Source organism: Pipistrellus kuhlii, unplaced genomic scaffold, assembly GCF_014108245.1.
Source record: "Pipistrellus kuhlii isolate mPipKuh1 unplaced genomic scaffold, mPipKuh1.p scaffold_m20_p_2, whole genome shotgun sequence".
Classification (NCBI taxonomy): Eukaryota; Metazoa; Chordata; class Mammalia; order Chiroptera; family Vespertilionidae; genus Pipistrellus; species Pipistrellus kuhlii.
Window position 1 is genome coordinate 8,888,143 of NW_023425515.1, and position 20,487 is coordinate 8,908,629.

The window sequence follows — 20,487 nt, forward strand, 5'->3', positions numbered from 1 at the left end:
GACCCTTATTAGAAGAATAAAACCCAATGACCTGCTGTAACACAGACCAGTATGTTAATGTCTGTATTATCAGAAAGACCAGTTAAGGTTGTAATATCGGGTCTAGTAATAATTAATGTCGTTTTAAACATTCATTTAAAATCTTGCTTGGCGTTGACTTGTATTGACATAACCTTCAAACACGTATCTAAAGAACGTGTGAAGTGCAATTAACAAGTTTTGCTTGAAAAAGTTTGTGTTTGGTTTGTTTTTTGTTGCAAAACTAGGGCTAAGAAGATGGCGGATAAAGAGCATATTTGGCACTGCATGCTTTACGAGTTCCAATTAGGAAGAAAAGCAAGTGAGGCTGCAAAAAACATCTGTAGTGCTCTTGATCAAGATGCAGTTAGCGCCAGAAAATGCCAGCGTTGGTTTGAGAAATTTCGCGAGGGAAATTTTTCGTTAGATGACAAGAGTGGTCGAGGCCGTGTGTCCAATTTTGATCAAGAAGCTCTTCAAGCTCTTTTGGTGCAAAATCCTCAAATTACCCAACAAGAGCTTGCAACAACTTTAAATTGTTCACAAAAAACAATTTCCAATCAATTGCGTGCACTTGGCAAAGTCCAAAAGTTTGGAAAATGGGTTCCTCATGAGTTGACCGACAACAACTGTAATCAAAGAGTCACAATTTGCAGTTCGCTCCTCTCTTGTCAAAACCGTTTGCCGTTTTTAGAGCAAATTGTTACCAGAGATGAAGAAAGGGTGCTGTATGTTAATTTGAAAAGGCGGCCTCAATGGTTGGACAAAAATGAGGCTCTGCAGCCCACGCCAAAACCTGACTTGCATGGGAAAAAAGTGATGTTATGTGTTTGGTGGAATTTTAAAGGAATTCTTCATTATGAACTTTTACCATCTAACCAAACCATTACAAGTGCAGTGTATAGTGCCCAATTGGAAAGGTTAGCCCAAGCTTTAAGAGAAAAAGAACCCGCGCTGATTAATCGGAAGGGCGTAATTCTTCACCACGATAACGCACGACTGCATACTGCAAGACTCACTGCTGAAAAACTGCGCCAGTTGGAATGGGAAGTTCTCCCTCAACCTGCATATTCTCCTGATATTGCCCCTTCTGATTACCATTTGTTTCGTTCTTTGCAAAACTTTCTTCTTGGAAAAAAATTTAATAATGAAGAATGCCTTAAAAATGCATTGACCGAATTTTTTGCATCAAAATCACAAGAATTTTACAACAGAGGGATTAAAATGCTTCCTGAGCGTTGGGCACAAGTAGTAGAAAACAACGGCAACTATATTGTTGATTAAATTTTGTTGTATTGTTTAAATAAATTCGATTTAAAAAAAAGTATTAGAAAACGACATTAATTATTACTAGACCTAATATTACAAAATATGGTCTTCAGATTTTTCTTTTCAATGAAATTATAGGAATAGCCTAGTTGTTCAGTTTAGTTTTACCTGCTGGAGTGGTAAACTTATAACTATTCTTATAGTGAAACCAAAGAGATATTAAATAGGGTATTGTCATCAGACTTTTAAAAAATGCATCTATTAGAAAATTTAAATTTATATTTGTGGCTCACATTATATTTTGTTTGGGTGACATTTTTAAAAATATATATTTTATTGATTTCAGAGAGGTGTGAAGAGAGAGAGAGAGAGGAGAAACATCAATGATGAGAATCATTGATCAGCTGCCTCCTGCATGCCCCCTACTGGGGGTCCAGCCTACAACTCAGGCATGTGTCCTGCCTGGGATTCAAACCCTGATCTCCTGGTTCGTAGCCCTATGCTCAACCACTGAGCCATGAAGGTGGGGCTGGGCAGTGCTTGTTTTTAAAGATATAATTTACCCTTTCTACTCAGCTATAAAAAAAGAAGGAAATTTTACCCTTTGTGACAGCATAGATAAGCTGGAGAGCTTTATGTTAAGTGCAATAGATCAGTCAGAGAAAGACAAGTACCATATGATTTAACGCATATATGGAATCTAATGTGCAATATGAAGAAACAAGGAAAAAGAAACAGATTCATAGAGAGCAGGCTAGCAGCTGACTGGGGGGTGGGGTTGGGTGTAGGGGGTGGAGGGTTTGAGCAAAAATGAAGAAAAAAAAAAGAAAGAAAAATTCATGGACATTGACAATCCTGAGGTGATAGCAGGGTGGGGTGGTAAAGGGAGATAGAAGAGAGTATGGGGGATAAATGGTGATGGATGGGATGGCATCACACAATGTAGTATACAGATGATGTGTTGTAGAATTATACACCTGAAACCTATGTAATTTTGTTAACTAATGGCACCCTAATAAATTAAATAAAATAGGGGAAATTTTACCCTTTATTTCAGTCCCAGTAATAATTTTTAAATTATTACCCTCAGTATATCACATCATATTTATTTGCCCATTTATCCTTATATGACATTTTTCCCTAAAACATTGATAAATCATCTTGTCAAAAATTATAAAATGACTTTGACTAATTAAGTGAATGTAAGTACTGTAGAGATCGAGGTTATTTGAACTTGTTCTTATCACAGTCATCTCAACATTTTATTCACTTTTTTAAAATGCCATTTCCTAATTCATGTAACTCTGCTTAAAATTTCTAGCACCCTCCAACTATACACTACTCTAGCTTTAAATGATCACACTCATATATTTAACACATAGCATTAATGAACTGAAATGATACTATACTTTATTTATGTCCTTGATTATTAGCTTATAGCTTCCTAAAAATTAGCTCTATGAAAGTACAGTAGTTGTCTTAGTTTACCTGCAACTCTTAGGATAATACTTGGATTTGTTTACTAAATATTTTTCCAATGAACACATACATGTATAATTTCTGGTGAAGTTTAAAATATTAAATATCTATGTTATATGAAAGTTGGCAAAGATCTTTTAAAATACAAGCACATTTGATTTTATTGTTTTGTAGACCTTATTTTGAAAGTTTTTATGGCTGCTACATAGCACTTTAATTTTTGTCATCTCTTAATTATATTCTTACTCTATCCTCTGGAACTAATTCTGCTCAAGGGCAGAACATTTGTTTCCTCTCTTCTTATTGAAGAACTAAAAAATGGAGATGGAGCAAATGCAGGATTTTTCAGAGCAATAAATGAATTACATTGAGTTTATTTATACATAAATAATTACATTTAAAGAATTACATTGAGTTTATTTATACATCATACAGCAGATAGAATGCTCCATTTAGAGTTTCTGTTCAAAGACTGTCAGAGCAGCTAAGCCAAAATTACACACACATTTTTCATTCTGAAGCTGATAGTATTTTAAGGACAAAAGTCATTATGTATCTATAATTAAATAGGTGAAAATAACGTACATAGATTGTGGGAATGTTAAAATGTGCATTTCACTCAGTCTTTGTTAGCAAGCTATAATAAGAAATTACAGGGGGAATCTCTGATGATATTGAATTGCTAACCTTACTCAGTTGTATATATTTGACTTCTCTAAAACATTAGCTCTATTATTAGAAAAATATTCTCTTTATTTTGAAAATATTAGGTAAGAACTCAGCATTTTTCTCTTGATTCTACATATTTGGTATAAAGTATTTTAGTGTTTTTTTTTTTTTTAATTTCAGAGGTTGGTAATTAGCATTAAAAAAGATAGCAATAACATTAAATTCTTACCAAGCTTAACAACAGAATAAAATTAATTGATCGTGCAAAGGCAGCACCTGGTTTTAGTATCACATATTTGTATCTTTCTAAGTGTAATCATGCTTGATTTTATTTTGACAAGGAAATGACATTTTTAAATATGGTGGTGCTAGTTTCATGAGTGATGAACAATTTACTCACCAATTAATGTGACGGGACATGGCTTTTAATCATAATTCAATATTGAGAAACTGGCTTATCACGTGACATACTTGAAATATTTATTAACGTCTAATGTATTAGCCCAGCAATCAATAAATAATATGTAATATTTTTGCATATATTATTCAAGTTTCCATATTTTTCCTTCCATTTTAGAGTTTTCTTTACCCTCTGGATATATTTTTTTTTTTTTTGGTAAGACTATTTGAATAATTTTGTCCATCTTTGCAAATACCATTTCACTATAAATAATATCAATGTACTGTCCACATTTAATCCATGTAATTTGATGAATCGCCAATAAAAATAGTTTAAAATTATGCCTAGCATATTTTTTTCTTTTCAGAATGTGAGGCAGGAGTTATTCACATATATTGAATAGTATAGTAGACACATTTTCTTGTAATACAAAATTTCCAAAACATAAATATTAAAAGCTGAGCAATACAAGACTTTGATGTAAGAATTGTATGTTATAATATTAACCACAGAATGAAAGAAAAAAGGATAAGTGACTGCTTATACATACTAGAAGTAAAAATTGTTTAATTTTCACAATAATTCTATGAGAAGGAAAGAAGGGCCACTTGGTTCTAAATATTTCATATTGTTCAAATTAATAGTAATAATTATTTGTTATATACTCATCAAAAGTTTCTACTGGGAATGAATTTCATCTCTTAATGCTTATATAATTTATATAAACTAGAGGCCCGGTGCACAAAATTGGTGCACAGGGGCAGGGTGTCCCTCACCCCAGCCTGCTCCCTCTCCAATCTGGTACGCCTGGAAGGATGTCCAATTGCACATCCCTCTCACAATCCAGGACTGCTGGCTCCCAACTGCTTGTGTGACTGCCTGCCTGATTGCCCCTAACAGCTTCTGCCTACCAGCCTGATCACCCCCTAACCAGTACCCTGCCAGCTTGATTGATGCCTAACTGCTCCCATGCCAGCCTGATTGCCCCTAACTTCCCTCCCCTGCTGACCTGGTCATTCCCAATTGCCCTCCCTTGCTGGCCCTGTCACCCCTAACTGTCCTCTCTTGCCAGCCTGGTCACCCCAACTGACCTTCCCTGCTGGTCTGATAGCCCCTCACTGCTCTCCCCTGCTGGCCTTGTCACCCCTAACTTCCCTCTCTTGCCAGCCTGGTCGCCACTAACTGCCCTCTCCTTCATGCCTGGTCATGCCCAACTGCCCTCCCCTACAGGCCTGGTTACCCCCAACTGCCCCACCCCCTTGCAGGTCTGGTCCCTCCCAACTGCCATCTCTTGCTGGTCTGATCGCCCACAACTGCCCTCTCCTGCTGGCCATCTCTGGTGGCCATCTTGTCTGTTGGAGTGATGGTCAAGTTGTATATTACTTCTTTATTATATAGGATGATTATAATGTCACAAGATGTCTGAAGTTTATATAGCAATTAAATCTATACATTTCAAGAAATTTGAGTTATTTGAGCTTTTCATTTTATTATTATTACTTTTTAAATAAGTCTTTATTGTTGAAAGTATTACATATATTCCCCTTTTTCCCCATTGCCCTCTCCATCCCCCAAGTCTTCACTACCCATTGTCTGTGTCTTTGGATTATGCATAATGCATATGAGTTCTCATTGGTTGACCTTTTCCTCCCTCCAACCTCCCCTGTTTTCCCTCTGAGGTTTGACAGTCAGTTTGATGTTTCTTTGTCTCTGAGACTATTTTTGTTCATCTGTTTATGTTGGTCATTAGATTCCACGTATGAGTGAGATCATCTGATATTTACCTTTCTCTGACTGGCTTATTTTGTTTATCATAATAGCTCTCCAGGTCCATCCATACTGTTGCAAATGGTAAGAATTCTTTCTTTTATACAGCTGTGTAGTATTCTATTGTGTAGATGACTATAGCTTTTAAATCCATTCATCTGCTGATGGGCACTTAGGCTGTTTTCAAATCTTAGCTATTGTAAATTGTGCTGCTATGAACATAGTAGTGCATATATTCTTTCTGATAGATGTTTCTGATTTCTTGGGATATAGTCTTAGAAGTGGGATCATTGGGCCAAATGGGAGTTCCATTTTAGTTTTTTTGGGAAACTCCATACTGTTCTCCACAGTGGCTGCACCAGTCTGCATTCCCACCAGCAATGCAAGAGGGTTCCTTTTTCTCCACATCCTCTCCAGTACTTGTCTTTTGTTGATTTGTTGATGATAGCCATTCTGACAGGTATGAGGTGATATTTAAGCTTTTCAATTAACATTGAAATTTTCATTATTTCCTAATATTATATATTTCTTGGCTAATACTTTTTATTGTGTTACATATGTCTTGACTAATATTTTTCACAGTTTTTGCGTTCTATTATGAAATTCAGGGGAGTTTTACAAAAAAATACCTCAAATTCAAACTGAGATTCAATTTTATCATCTCTTCTGATGGTTTTACCCACATTTTAAAATCTCTATGAATAAAATATGTTCCTTGGCTTGAGGTGAATTCTTCTTGTACTTTATTCTTGCTTGCCATTCACAAGAGCTTAATTGGAACACTCTGGCAAAAAGCCTACTGAGTAAAGTGCTGACACTTGAAGAGATTTTTTAAAAAGCATCCAAGAAGTCGGATTATTACAATAAATCTATATTTTTCAAAGTAGTGGGTAAGAGGAGGTAAAATAGACAAATTTAGCTTGCTGATAAAGAGCATGTATACAGAGATGGCACCTGTATTCAACATTTTTCTAAACTCCCTTCCAGCTAAACAATTACCTATTTCTTTTATATTTTTCACCTGGCACATACAGGACATTTGAAAAACGGTAAAAAGGGCCCAGATAAGAAAGAAGCAAAGTAAGGAAAACCATCCTTATTCTATCTTTCACTTGACTCAGTAGTCTTTATTTAGATTTATTTCATACTGATTATATGAATTGATTGAATGCTTGTCAGTGCAACCAGTGGTTGTGAATATGAACAGTGGCCAAAGCAATAGAGGGGTGGTTAAAATTAGGTCTAGTTGTGAGTGTGCAAAACTCAGAGAGTATTCTTCATTAATTATTGTATTATTTATTTGCATTTCAATTGTAGAACTACTTTTGCCCACCCCTATATAACTATATTTCCTGATCACACTGGCAGTGTCAGCTAACAGCCTTATGATGGCAAATAAACTTGGTGCCATGAACACTTGCCACAAAGAGAACATTGAAAGACATGATTAAAAACAATAGAAGACAATACAATCAAACATGGGGTCATAAAATTAACTCTGCTGACTTATTGTAGATGACCTAGACAGCAGTAGCGAGAAAGTGGGTCTCTGAATCTTCACCTTTGTGGCTTCATTGTGGAAATTAATTATAGTGGAACCAGGCTCAATACTTTTTATTAGTCTAATTGCCTTTACTCACTAGACTTAGAAAATACTGGAATTCAGAATAACTGCTGAAAAGCCTTCTGTTCATTATAATATCTATTTCAAAAATTGCTTAAACCCTAGAATATGTAGTGACCTGTTTTTAGAATGTTACATGTTTTAAGTCAATGTTAAAAAGTAACCAACATCCTTGTAAGTACATCAGTTGTGTACACTGTCATGCATTAGCAATTTTTAAATTATTAATATATAGAATGCTTTATATGACATTTGTAATGTCATATAATAACTATATCTCTGACCAATCATGGAAGTTATACAGCTCAAGATGCTGAGTATCACCCATTTTTTCTCTCTCTAGATAATTATCTTTACTATCTTGCAAGTAAGAGTGATTTGCTGTCACTGTTAACATGCTACAGATTATACAACCGAATTGGGACGTGTCACATGTAGATATAATGATCATGGTGCATTCTCTAATAATGATGTTATTATTCACCTATAAGGACAACCTATATTTTAAAAGAATGACTTATTTTAAGCATCATCCTTGTGCTCATAATTTTGCCATGTTGATTTTATTTGCTCCTGAGTTATTTAGAAAATTCTAACTTCATGTTTGAGTACCTGTCAGAGATGTAGAACAGTTAAAGTGGATACAAACAATTTAAATGTTAGGTTTTCTATGTTATTGGTAGAAGTCAAGATTAGCTGAATTTTGATATTTTGTGGAAGCTTATAAAAGGGAAAAATCCAATTTAGCATTTTGTAATTGAGTCAATATTTCTATGGTTTGTTGGTGTAATACTGAGGTTTATAATCACTGAATATAAAATAATTTTAGGTATATAGAACTTTCATAATTTGTACATTTGAATATTTTCAAACAATAAACCACATGCATCAGTAATAACATTGTCACCTGCGATCTGATAAGATTTTAATTATTTATTATACTAATTTTATTTTAAGCTCAAAAATACCTAAAACACTGGATAATCAATGGTAATTATACATTTAGATTTAAGAAAGCATTCACTGTCTTGAGTCGATACATTAGTCTTCATTCACTCCTTAATTCTGGGAGAAAATTAATTAGAGTCATTTAGAGAATTCAGAATTTGCATCATTATCTGAAAAGCAGAGTTAAGAGGAATGCACTTTTTAACCCCAAGAATGTCCTCTGTGGATTTAACCTCTTTGAAGAAGGAAAAGAGGTGATGCTAAACAAAATTCTTCCTGATTTGATACCATATAAAAATAAGGGCTGCTTACCAATCCCCCAAGACTAGCCTCTATTTCCTCTCCATGTTATAGATGAATCAAGACTTAACTCTTTTTATCCCTAAATCTCCCAGAAATATTACATACCCAATATCCACCAAAGGGGCTAGGAAATCCACAAATCATTAAGAAGAAATGTAGACGTTTTTGAAGATTTTGGATGGAAGATTAACAAAATAATATTATATTTTGGCTTCAAGAAATTCACTTTAACACTTTTCAAGTAAACCTCTATGTCATGCTTGCCTTTTGGGTCACAGGTCACAGAACTTCTTTCTCTTTGAAAATTCCTTCAATTAATTAAACATTAAACTTTGTTCTTTGTACTACTGCAGCCATGACAGCAAAGAAAATATACAAACTCGATGTCTCCTTCTCAAGAAATATAGTATATCAAGGCAAATAAAAAGGATTCAATGGGAATTCACCTCTTTTTATTTTGTGGTAGATCTAAAGAAAATGTCCAGAATGACCATGGGGATATAATCTTTAGTTAACCTCACAATTCAATCTTTAACACAGCATCTCAAGAGTCAGTTTTTCAGAGTGCTTTTGAACCACTAATTATATAAATAAGATGAAATGAACTTTTGAGGTAGAATCTAGAGTTGAATAATGCGGTAATTTAAACATTTTAATTATGAAAATAAATTGGCATCTTCCCATAAGCAAATAATTTACATATTGGGTGTTTTCCACTTTTTGTTTGAGTTTGCCTGAATATCAAAATCAATATGTATTTTCCCAAAGCCTATATGAATAGTTTGCATGAATGATAATAATAATATAGGCTAGTGTGTTTTTCTATTTAGCTCAGATGTTATTTATCTTAGCATTGTCACATAATATGTGTAGGAATAAGACTTTTGGATCCACTAATCTTTTTAAATAGTGAGATACCAAATTGATGTACAAATTAAAGATACCACTGTGAGTTTCTAAAAATGTGCTGAGAAAACCTGACAAAGTTGTAACAAATAAATGAAATGATGATTTCATTATGCATGAGGATTTGTGTTTCCAATTGGGACCATATCAACGAAGCCCAGACTGCATGTGCCAACAAAACATCCATCCCTGGAGTACTGCTGGGCACCTCCCACTTAACTTAGCTAAAACCCTTGATCTTCCCCAATTGCCCTTCCTTCAATGTTACCATCTGAGTTGGAGGTAATGCCATCTTCCAGCTGCTCAGTCTAGAGGTTTTGAAATCATCCTGACTTTTCTTCTCTGATATGTCATATCCAATGCATAGACAAATGGCATTAGCTCTACCTTCCAAATGTATTTAAACTTGAAGTATTTCTCACTGTCTCAGGGAGTATCACCTTAGTCCAAACCATCCATATCAACGACCCGATGATTGCAATATTCTTTTAATTTATCTCCACCCAACTCCAGATCTCTTTCTTAACACAACAACTAGAAGGAATCTTTTAAAAATAATTTAAATCATGTTACTCTTCTGTTCAAAACCCCTGAGGGCATCTCCGTTCTCTCAGCATGAAATCAAAGTACTAATTAAGACCAAGAAAGCCTAAAATAATCTGCCCAATTCTTCTTCCCTCCTACTTATAGTCTGCCTCATCTCCTGCTACTCAATGGCTGCCTTTCTCTCTTCCAGTCACACACATCATCTCTCCAACATCCAGACACATGCCAGTCTCAGGACCATTTTGTAGACTGAAGCACTTTCCATTAGATACGAGAAGATCTATTCTCTCTCACTTCATTCAGATCTTTACTCAAATATCCCATCACAGAGACTTTCAGGATTACTCAAAATTACAACTCCCAGTTTCCTATATCCCTTTCATACTCATCCTCCGCACCCATGCCCCATCTCTAAAGCACTGATCATCATCTGATGTACCATGTGCTCTATTTATTTGTATTTTATCTACCTTCCCACCACTGGACTGTAAATTTCATAGGCCCGGGGTTTGTTTCCATCTATTCAATGCTTTATCCAAGTGCCAAGGACACATGGATGGAACTCAGTTAAGTACTTTTGGAGTGAATGCCTTATGGAAGTAAGCCACTCGAACTATACAATGCAGTTTTTCAATTAATGTTATTTCAACCTAATATTGTGAGGTAGGTAAGGTTGGCACTATAAGGCCCATCTGGCAGCTAAGAAAATGAATATAAAAAGATTGATAGTACTTTCTAAAATAGAACCTAATTTCAAATTCTTTAAACTTGTATATATATTAGATTCCTATTGCTCTTGTAACCAGTAAATCCAGTATAATCTCCCCAAATAAAGACCTTTAACTTTATAATATCTATAAGGTTCCTCTTGCCAAGTATGGTATCATATCTGTGTTTGGGGGGTGGGGGGTGAGAAAGTAGATGTCTTGAGAGGTATATCATTCTGTCTACAACACTAGAACAGTATCCAGTACTCTATATCATATCTGAACTGTGATCCTAATGTAAATTACATGTTTATTTTTCTCTTGTTTTTTTTTTAAGTCTGTATCTTTAATACATAAAGTTACCTCAAAAGTTATGAATTTGTATCTCTTACTACAAATATTATTTTCCCTTACAAAGCACATTCCCTTGAAGTGTATAAGATAGTTGCCTATGTCTTTTCTTCTAACAATTTAAAGTAATTATACAAATTAGTCATTGATTGAAGTAACAATTTCAGTCAAATGCTTTCCTTCACATCTCTTTCCCTCATACTCATTTAAGTAGGCTTTTATGTAGAGCTTCTAAACATTTCAATATATTTTATTTTCTCCAGCATCTTGAATTGACTGAACAAAAAACATTTTTGTAAGATAAATTACATGCTATTAATTGAAATTGATTAAAAATAATATATGGCAAACAAAGACAAAATACAGACTGATGCTATCCTTATATGAGGAGTGTATATCAATTATTCTATGTTTCACAAACACAGAGCAATGAACACAATTATGAGTAAAATACACACAGAAGGCTGACATTTATTGAATGTTTTCTAAGTGCCCAGCATGGCTCTAAATTTAACTATGTTAACTCATTTATATTATACTAAAGATTGAAAGCTGAATTCTTCAACCTTAAATCATTATTGCCAATCAATTATTTTAAAAATGTATTGTTACATATTCACAATGTATCTCAATGATATTGTCCACTCCTGTACATTCTCATTTCATTCCTTCCCATTATTGCCAACCTCTAAATATTTAAAAGTTGCCTTTAATTTTCAGGTATTTCTTATCCAGGCAGGGAAGAAACTAGCCTCGTAGACTCCTGTGATCTGCTGATTGTAACAAACATAATCAGTTTCAGGATTTTATAAGTGCAGACATCTATATATATTTTTTGGCTTAATACTTATTTGGAGATAAAGTATAAGTTCTATTATAAGTTTAAGCACTTAGAAATTTATTTTTGTGAAAATAGACGTTTTATTTCTTATTATGAATATTTTATATTTTTCTAAATTTACCTTCAACTATAGTGAAGATATGAAGAACATCACTGTGTCTATATACCTTCTGCCAGAATCCAAATACTTTTTATTAACAACTTTGAATTTTATGTGCTTTTAATCAGAAAATCAGTTGTTGAGAGAGTGTTACACAAGGGGCCATATTGAAGAAGAGGTGGAAAGAGAAGTTTGCTTAGAGATAATGAGGAACACTACACTTCATTTATTTCAATTAAACTTTCAGCAAAATATTTTGCTGATTCTGTGCATTTTTCACACAAATATATATTTATGGGTTTAATGGAAACTGACCTTTATTCTCTGAATTTGATTTGAAAATGTTTGAAAGAAACAATGGATTTGTACTTTGTTATATATTTTGTTATCTATACTAGTAATAGAGGAATATGCAAATTATCTGGGATGCCATCACAGTAACAGTAATGACAGAACAGCAGTCTGTGTGAGGTGACAAGGCCAGCAGAGAGGTTAGTGAGGGACAACCAAATGACTGAAAAGCAGGCTGCATGGGGCGACCAGGCAGGCAAGGGGCAGTTTGGGGTGACTAGACCAGTGGGGTGGGGACATCTGGAAGCTATCAGGCTGTAGGGGAGCAGTAGAGGGCAATCAGGCCAGGAGGGGCAGCAGTAAAGGGCGACTAGACCGACAGGGGTGGGGGGCAGTGGGAGCTACAAGGCTGGCAAGGGGGACAGATGGGGATGACCAGACCAGCAGGCAGAGGTGATTAGGGGTGATTAGGCTGGCAGGGGGGCAGTTAGGGGTGATTAGGCAGACAGGCAGGTGAGCAGTTAGGAGCCAGTGGTCTCAGATTGTGAGAGGGATGTCCAACTGAACTAGCAGTCAGACATTCTCTGAGGGGTCCCAGATGGGTGAGAGTGCAGGCTGGGCTGAGGGGGGACCCTCCTGCCATGCACAAATTTCATGCACAGGGCCTCTAGTCAAATATAATCTAACAATATAAACTATTTAGATTAAAAGTGAGTAACCAGTTAGCTTCCTCAGTTATGCTCCTATAAATATTCTAAATAAACATTCAAAGCTATAAATGTTAAAAGTGGCAGGCAATGGTACCACCAACACCTAGCCTTTATTTCTAAAATGTATTTTTATTAATTTCAGAAAAGAAGGGAGAAGGGGAGCTAGATAGAAACATCAATGATGAGAGAGAATCATCTATTGGCTGCCTCCTGCACACTCCCTACTGGGGATTGACCTGCATCTTGAACATATGCTCTGACTGGGAATCAAACTGGTGACTTTTTGATTCCTGGGGTGATGCTCAAGTGCTGAGCCACATCCAGGTGGGTAATAGTAAAGGTATTTTTAACAGGACATACAAATGCCTATTTCAGACTGTAATTTCTAGCAGAAGGGACATGTGCAGTTTTCAGGAAGTGCCTTTAGGAGGAAAAGGGTGTGCCATCTCTATCATAGATGTGGTCACAGAGCAAAATGAGTGAAGATGCTCTGAGAACCCAGAACTCTCATACAATCTCATCAAGGGGAATTCCTCAAATTCTGAGGCAGAGACTTCACATTCACATATGATATGTATTGGCCATGGCTCTGGAACAAAGGATGCTGGTTTCCTCTGTTTTCACTTTCTAAATGGGTATATCATGGTAATTGTCATGACCTGGCTCTATTTCATATAAAAGAGGATTGAGTTTATTATTTGGGTTAAAAAGCTGCTGGAGATGATTGCTTATCATGAGGACATTGTGGGATTTTACCTGCATATAGTAAGCAGAAGGGTCCTTGTGTTGCTTTTATTGGTTAGAGGTGAGTGTATTATATTGTGGGAAGAAGGACCTACTTGACCGTACCAGTAAACGCTATGTTGTCTGCCTTTATTAGGCATAACCTAATGGTCTGTTTGGGTAATGGGATATAAGCAGAAATTATATGATCAAATTCTAGATCATTTTCTTAAAATGATATTAGTAACCTTGTCATTTCCTCTTTTCTTTTTCCCACTGGCTGGAAGTGCTTTTCACATGTGGACAAAGACCTATGGTAATGAAGTAGAAGATGAAAAGAGGTCTGGTTGCCTCATCTGATCAAGCTATCATAAAAGCCCTAACTATTGGACTGGCAAAAAAATAAATGTTTTTAAGCCACTGTATTTGGAGGTCTTATAACTCTGTAATAGATAAATAAGTCATAAACCCTTCTGAAGTTTCACTAAATTTGAAACTTTGCATGGCGATTCCACATTTTAAATAACAATTATTTTTTTCTGTTAATTGTTTCTGCATTCTAGCTGACTTGCTAAAGTATAAGATGAATTATACCTCACATATATCTGGCAGGCAGCATTCACTCAAGTTTTTGTTGAGTGAATTCATTTTAAAATTCCCCCATTATTTATTATTCATGATTCATTCTTTCTAAAGACAAGATTTGTGCCTGGAGAAAGTTTTGCAATCTCCATAGAGTTACTAGAATTTTAATGCTATTTCAATGCCTTTATCAAAACAGAAACATATGAGCCAAATTGGCCTTACAAAGTCAAGATGAAATTAGCTTTTGACAGAGCAATTTCAAAATAAATGACCCCAAACAGGCTCTTCCCTCTTTTGTGAGGACAGAGTTCTGCTGTTGTAAAAATGTGCTCTTGTGCTTGATAATGAGATCTCAGTGGTCTGCCTGTCCCTCCTGGAGCTTTGACCAGCCCTGTGCTCAGAGCTTGGTTTGGAGCTCAGTTTCAGCGGCATGTCATTTTCCCCACCTGCTTGGTAGCTTTCTGGAGGCAGAGCACCTCAGAAGCAGAAGTGAAGGTGTGCAGAAGCAAGGGCACGTTGGCCTAGCACAGGGATGAGCTCCGTGATGACCAGTTGACAGGGTAGGAACAGGCTTTTTACACTAAGAATCCATTAGTTGACTCTTGTCTGTCATCTTACACTACTTTAGAGTATATTACATGACTTTTTTTTTTTTTTTTTTTTTTTTTTTTTTTTTTTTTTTTTACTTCCTATGATCTTCTAGGAATTCTGAATTATATCTTAAGCCATTCTAAAATACAGGATAAAGTTAGTAGAAGTGAAACAATTAATATTATTCCCAGTTTGCCTTTGATAGCTGTATTTTTATTTTTTAATTGGATTAGTTTACAATAACTTTGATAGAAATATATTTAGTTCTACATAGATGTAAGCTATAAAATATATTGGCAAGAAAGAAAGAAGCTGAGAGGTTAAAAAAATGAAATTAAAACTAAAGGATAAGAATAGATTAAGTGTGATACATGCATTTATACAGAAGTTCCCCCTTGTATGCTATCATTATGTTCTGGAAAAGTCTTTATTTGACTGTGTATTGTATGTACCCAATATATACAGATCTGTTCTTTCCATTTATTTTCTCTCTATGCTTCAAAGAAGATGATTTGTATTGAATACTCTTTTATCCACTGATCCTTTTCTCTACTGAGTCCATTGTTTATTCCCTAAGAAAGTTGGTTCAATCATCTATCAACAGATAGAGGAGTGGGAGATCACCTCAATGTCCTACTAAAATGGCTGTTTCAGGCAGGGATAGGTTGCAGCTATACTTTGTCCATCTTTGCTAATATCCTGAAAGTGTGGGTTTATGTGGGCCTTAGTGAGATTGACTCCTAAGTTCATAAGACTGGTAGATTTCTCACTGCCTTTCAGGTCCAGCATTTCAGGTCACTGCCTTTCACCCCACATCCCTTAGGTATAGACCTCTGAGGGCCTGGCAGATCTTTGTCACTCTTGCCTGAAATTCCTACCTGCCCCAGAGATTCAGGCTTTTACAACAAAGCAGCCAGGATACAATGTGCAGTCTCGCAGAAACAAAATGAAAAGAAAATAGCTAAAGAGCTTTCACCTTTGAATAGAAATAAAAATAAGATTTAACTTAAAAATTGAATACAGATATTTGCCCAGTTTTCTTAAAATGTATTCTTAGGCATAAGTTAATCAAAACAAAAGGAACAGAAACAAAAGCTTGGTAGCGTTTTTTTTTGTTTTGTTTTTTATTTGTAAGGTTTATTTTTCTCATATCCCAGGCACTGATAAAAATATTGAGATTGGATCCCAGTTCTTCCAAACAGGGTCTGAGTAGATACCAGAATCCTGAAGGCAGATTAGAATTTAATACAGTTGACTCACTTCACAAATGATAACCTAAGGCTGACTTAAGCTCAGGGTCCAGCTGAGCCTGTAAAAAGATCTGAGCAGGGACAGCCTTCTTAGTGTCTCTCTCTGACAGAAACGGATTTCAAAAACTTTGCTTCCTTTTCTTCATGCAGACTTTCATTAATGGTCAAATATGTCAGTTGGATGATGTACATGTAATACTCATTATAAACATTGTAAGTAGCTTCAATGATAGTCATAATTGTGCATATAATTATAAATTTATTTGTTTATTTTTAAAGATTTCATCTCTACCTTGAATGCCACTTACGCTTTTATTCATAGCTGGTTCACCAAATGTCATCCTCCATTCACACCTTTAATAAATTTAGAAGAAGAAAACCTTAGATAGTAAATATAGTTTGGTAAAATTATTATATTTATTGAACGATAATCACATTTACATGTCATTTATAATATCATGAAAATTCTCATTTGTATTCAAATGCTGTATGTTACACAGTTCTGTATACAATTACTTGAAACAAAAGCAATATATAAGTCATACATTCTTCTTTACAACGTGAGATATGCATTGTGAAAGCTAAGAGAAATAGTTGAAGCAATAGATGGCAGTATTGTTGCATTTTTTTTTATGATCGACATAGAGCTTTTGCTTACTTTTATTCCTCACCCAACAACCTTCATTACTTTCTAAAGCTTTATAGGTTTTCTGAAATTTCTGCATGCAAGTGGAATGGTAGAACCAAATGTACTGAGTGTAAGCTTTTGCTGCCCCAAGAGCCGAGATTGACACCAAAGGAGAAAAATAATATTACCATGCTGCATCCAATAAGTTTACTTGTGTAAGAAGTTTCTTTCAAGTGTACTGGTTATCAAAAAAAAAAAAAAAAAAAAAACCCTACAAAACTTTTTTTTTCATAAAAAGATCAGACATCAATTGAAGTTAATAATCAAAGTAAGAAGTTCCCAATTTAATCTCATCAAATTTTTGTGAGGACTTTCAGCTATAGGAATGCAATATTAAGGTGTCACACTTAAGTGGTATGTTATCAATGCTCCTTTTTATATCTTCAACATGATCTGACAGATTTCTGAAATGCCCATGAATAGCAATAATGAGGAGCAAGCTGAGCTTCCCTGCACACTTTATAGCACAATCATGACACTGTAAAGAGTCTTTCTTTTAAAAATATCTAAATTTGACCAGATAGCAGAAAATGATCAAGATCAAAATTCTTTTTGTGGCTTGACACTGCTTTTATTTTATTTTTGTCTCCAATTTCAATACTCAACCTGAGCAAATAATGACAGTTTATTTCTCTTAGTGTTAATTTTAAAACTCTGTGATTTTCAATAAACCTTTATGCAGACTACATAATTATATCCTAAGAGAGCTAGCATAGTCACTGCAATTTCACTTGCTATTTGTGAACATCCAGACACAGTTTGACAGTCAAAGAGCCTCAGTCAAATAATAAGTAAATGGCAGAGATGACAAAGGACAAGTCTGAGAATCTGATCCAGGAACTTCATGTTTCCTTGAGCAGTTTACAATGAGGAAAATGAGTTAGTATGTTGAAATTATTCCTCTTAAACTTACAAAAAAACAAAAACAAAACCCCCCAAAACAGGTTAATTATTGCTTAAGAACACAGATAACATATAAAGAGATCCTTTTACTGTCTTGCAGCATGTTGTCATATGAAGTAGAAATAACACTTGGAAAACAGAAGACTATTTAATAATTTATTTGTATTCATAAAGTATTTCATGAATATTGCTTGAAAATAGATTTATTTGATAAGTAGGGCCCTGTACACAAATTTGTGCACCTTGAACAGAACTGTGAGCTGCAAAGCTGCAGTGGGCACAAGGGTGAGTCTCAGCCCATCCTCCACACCCCTGCCTGGCTCCTCCCCATGCAGCACCCAATCCCCAGTCTGCCATCAGCCCTGCTCCTGCTGCTTCTGTTCCCACACGCCGATGGCACTGGCCCCACTCACACCCACTGATGGCACAGAGAGATTGGGGCTGGCGCCAGTAGCGGCTGCTGCCCAGATCACCCCTCAGGGACAGGGGGAGGTGGAGAAGCCTTCAGGGGCGATCAGGGCTGGCAGCCTCCACTTGCACCTGCTGATGGCAACGAGCAATTCTGACCAATGCTGGGCTCCAGCAGTGGGTACAAAGGGCAGCTCCAGCTCTGACCATGTGAGAGGTGGCCCTGCTCACCCCTCAGGAACAGGGGGAGGTAGAGAAGGCCAGAGGGGTGTTATTCCACCATTTGTTCTATTTGCATATTAGGGCTTTTAAATATATGGATAACTTATAAACATTATTTAATTTTGTGAAAGTAAATTTTAAGATAACTTATACAATTATCTATAATAACAAATGCATAATATGCTAATCAGACAGGACAAATGAACAACCTTCAGATGTCCTTCGGGACATCCTTCCAGATGACCTTCCAGATGAAGCTGGGGCTGCGAGGGCCGAGCCCCTTGCACAAATTTCATGCATTGGGCCTCTAGTCTATTTTATACAACAAGAAAGAACCACTTGTGACAACATGGTTAAAACTGGAGGACATTATAGTAAGTGAAATAAGGCAGATAACAAAAAAAAAAATATGTATGATCTCACTCATGAAGGAAATGTAAAACAATGTCAAAGCCATAAAAAGAGGTTAGAATGGTGGATTCCAGGCCTTGGGAATGGGGGAAATGGAAAGAAGTTATTTAAATGGTACAAAATTTCAGTCATGAGATGAATAAGTTTTGAATATATAATGTATAGCATAGTGACTAAAATCAATGATATGTATTGCATACCTAAAATTTGCTAAGAGATTACATCTTAAGCATTCTCATCACACACAAAAGAAAGTATACTATGTGAGGTGATGGGTGTGTTAATTGACTAAGTACGAGTAGACATTTCACAAACTATACAGTCATCACATTTTACATTTTGAATGTATACAGTTTTATTTGCCAATTATATCTCAATAAAGCTGCAAAAATAAATGCAAAGTCTTGTTTTGTTTTGTTTTTTCAAAAAAGACCAAACTCCTTCAATTCAATAATAAAAGGCTAAGAACCTAATTTTTAAAATGTACAAAGGATTTTAATAGTCATTTCTTTAAATAAAATATACAAATTCCTAATAAGCACCTGAAAATATGCTCAACATTATTAATCATCAAGGAATTGCAAATAAAAACTGCATTAAGACACAATTTCATAGCCACTAGCAGGGCTCTAATAAAAAAAGACATATAATATCAAGTATTGGCAAGGATGTGGAACACATTGAGCCCTCGAACATTATCTGTGTGAATGTAAAATGACTTCTTGTGTAAGCAGTTTGATATTTTGATAGCTATTTATCTTTACAGGCTGAATCACAGCCTGTTAGACTAGCTTCCTCCTTTGGAGTATTGGTCTTTGTTTCTAGCCGAAGGTGACTGGTGCTGTGGAGGGCACTAAGCTACACTGCACTGAGTGAACTCTTAGTTATGAGATACCATTGAAGTTGGGACCAAGAGAAAGACATAATGAACCTGCCAATGAAGCCTATTATGATTAACTACCTCCTTCCTCTGCTTAAATAAAGGCAGTATTCGTAGTAAAATTGCATCAGAGATCACATGCCTGGATGATTATGAAAGGCATGCTCAGAGCAGCTGGTCACCAAAAACATCTTTGAAAGTATGTACACATATTTGCCTTCTAGCAACATGTGCTATCACAAGTAGCACAAAATTGGTATGACAAAATTAACCTAAATTTTGTATGCTACTTTATTTTAAACTAGAGGCCTGATGGACAAAATTCATGCAAGAGTAGGCCTTCCTTCTCCCGGCTGCTGGCAATGGCTTCCCTATGGCACCAGGAATCCTGGTTTTCCTCTGGCTGCCAACAGGCACCCGGGACCTGGGCTTTCCTCACAGCCCAGCTTTGTCTAAAAGGTCATCTGGAAGGACATCCAGTCTAATTAGCATATTATACTTTTTTATTATAGATTATTATTATAGATACTTGAACATCAACTATTATGGATACAAACTCTGTGCAAGCAATACTGGGCACATTCAGAGTTTTGTATTTTTTTTTAATTAAAACAAATTTTTTAAAATATATATTTTATTGGTTTTATTTTTACAGAGAGGAAGGGAGAGAGATAGAGAGTTAGAAACATCAATGAGTCATCAACAAGCTGCCTCTTGCACACCCCCTACTGGGGATGTGCCTGCAACCAAGGTACATGCCCTTGACTGGGATAGAACCAGAGACCCTTCAGTCCACAGGTTGATGCTCTATCTACTGAGTCAAACTGGTTTCGGCACATTCAGATTTTTTTAGATTTGGTTTTCAGCTAATTACTTAAAGTCATCATGAGGTTAAAA